The sequence below is a fragment of the Mandrillus leucophaeus genome, unplaced genomic scaffold, assembly GCF_000951045.1.
Source record: "Mandrillus leucophaeus isolate KB7577 unplaced genomic scaffold, Mleu.le_1.0 Scaffold200, whole genome shotgun sequence".
NCBI classification, from domain to species: Eukaryota; Metazoa; Chordata; class Mammalia; order Primates; family Cercopithecidae; genus Mandrillus; species Mandrillus leucophaeus.
The window spans coordinates 76,827-79,229 of record NW_012102033.1 but is presented as its reverse complement, the minus strand read 5'-3'; positions in this window follow the sequence as shown (position 1 = coordinate 79,229).

Sequence of the window (2,403 nt, the reverse complement as noted above, 5' to 3'; positions counted from 1 at the left end):
AAAAAAAAAAAAATGGGGTTTTCCGAACTGGGTGTGGCAGTTCACACCTGTAATCCCAGCACTTTGGGAGGCTGAGGCAGGTGAATCACTTGACGTCAGAAATTCGAGACCAGCCTGGGCAACATGGTGAAATCCCGTCTCTACTAAAATTATAAAAATTAGCCAGGCATGGTGGCAGCACCTGAAATCCCAGCTATTTGGGAGGTGGAGGCAGGAGAATCTCTTGAACCCAGGAGGCAGAGGCGGAGCTTGCAGTGAGCCAAGATCATGCCACTGCACTCCAGCCTGGGCAACACAGCGAGACTCGGTCTCAAAAAAAGAAAAAAAAAAAAGAGAGAGAGAGAGAGGAGTCTTCGGGAAGGCCACAGAGATTCCCTAGAGACAGTAGGGCATTAGGGCAGGACACACACTGAGGGGCCCCAGGACTTGGTCAGGAAGGAGCTAGAGCAGGTCCTTTGTCCATGGGCCACATGAGCTGTTGGGGCTTGTATCTCTGCCTCTCTTTCTAGCCAGATGGAAGGTCTGACCATTCAGTGCGACAAGGCAGCTAACCCAGGCTGAACAGGAAGTGAGGCAGGCAGAGGGATCAGGGAAGGGAAATGGATGGTGAAGGCCACGACGGGCGAGGCTTTGCTGCAGTAACACACAACCCCCAAATCTGCGTGGGCCACAACCACAACTTTAGTTTGTTGCTTACACTCCCTGCGCTCATCCAGAGCTGGCAGGATCCCTGTACTCCTCTGAGTGGCACAGGAAACTTGGCTGATGGAGGCGCTCTCTCCACGCATCCTCCACCATCCATTCCCCAGACCCTTAGACTACCATCTAGAAGTGACACCTGTCACCTCCACCCTCATGTGATTGGCCAAAGTGAGTGTGGCCATGTCCGAGTTCCCCGGGATGGGGCCTCGAATCCTTCTGCAGGGAAGAGGGGCCAGGAGATGTTTGAGGACAGTCTGCCACGGATCGGATGGGTAAGCAAAAGATTCAGGCCAGGTGTGGTGGGTCACACCTGTAATCCCAGCACATTGGGAGGCCGGGGCAGGCAGATCACCTGAGGTCAGGAGTTCAAGATCAGCCTCGCCAATATGGTGAAACCTCGTCTCTACTAAAAATACAAAAATTAGCTGGGCGTGATGGCACGCACCTGTAATTCCAGCTACTCAGGAGGCTGAGGCACAACAATCGCTTGAACCCGGGAGGTGGACGTAGCAGTGAGATGAGATTGTGCCACTGCACTCCAGCCTGGGCAACAGAGAGAGACCCCCTCTCAACAAAAAAAAAACTTCAGAGATTCAGAGGTCCACAGATGTGGAAGAGAGCTTCTATTTTGTCTCCTTTACCACCTCACCCCTCAGTCTGGAGTTGGAGAAACCGAGGCTTAGAGAGGTCAACGGGCTGGCCAAGCTCCCACAATGATAAAGCTAGGGCTAGGGCGACACCTGCCAGGCCCAATGTGACAAGATACATCCTGGGTCCTGTGTGCCAAGCCTTGGCGGGGCAAAGTTGGGGCCCAGAGGACGGTAAGACACAGCAACTCCTAGTTCCCAGAGACAGATCCGGGTTCCAGCCCCAGCTCACCATGCACTGGGCATGCCACCCAGGGACTCAACCCCACTGCAGCCCCCGCCGCGGGGCGTCCAGGGAACCCACCATCTGCGGCGTGAGCGGTCGCCTCTCACCACCAGGGAGCGCGCTCCGCCTGGGCCCAGATTCCACCCCTTGACTGTCTCCCCCCAAAATTTTCCTTTCACTTTCGGTCTCTGGCTGTCACCCGGCTTGGCCCCTTCCACACCCAGCTGGGGCAAGCCTGGTGCGTGAGGAGACTTGGACTCTAGGTCCCCAAGGGGCGGAGCCAGGGTCCCCACTCCTGGGACAGGGGGAGCAGAGGGTGGGGGGCTGGGTTCCTGGGTCCCTAACCTGGGGAGGGTTCTGGGGACCATCGGGGTTCTTGGAAGTGGAGATGAAGAGTTTTCACCATAACTGGGGCCGACGCAGGAAGCCTGGGGGAGGAAGGGGCGGAAACTCAGCCACATCAAAGGGATGCGGGAGGGGCGGGGAGGCAAAGGGGCGGGCGGGACAGGGGCTGGGGCATGGGGGTCCGAGACCTGTTCTTCTGTCCCTTCCAAGACCCGGCCACAGGAGGCATGAGGGGCCCCCGGCCGAGATGACAGTGCTGGCGCCAGCCTGGAGCCCAACAGTGCGTAAATCCCAGGGACAAGGTCAGGGGAGAGGGGAGGCACAATGTCAGGATGGGGCGGGGCGGGGGGAGATGGAGGGGAGGATAGATGGACAGAGGAGGGGGAAATACGAGGGGAGATGGACAGATGTGAGGGGAGATGGATAGGAGAGGAGATGGACAGAGGAGGGGGAGATGGACAGGAGGGGGAGATGGACAGAGGA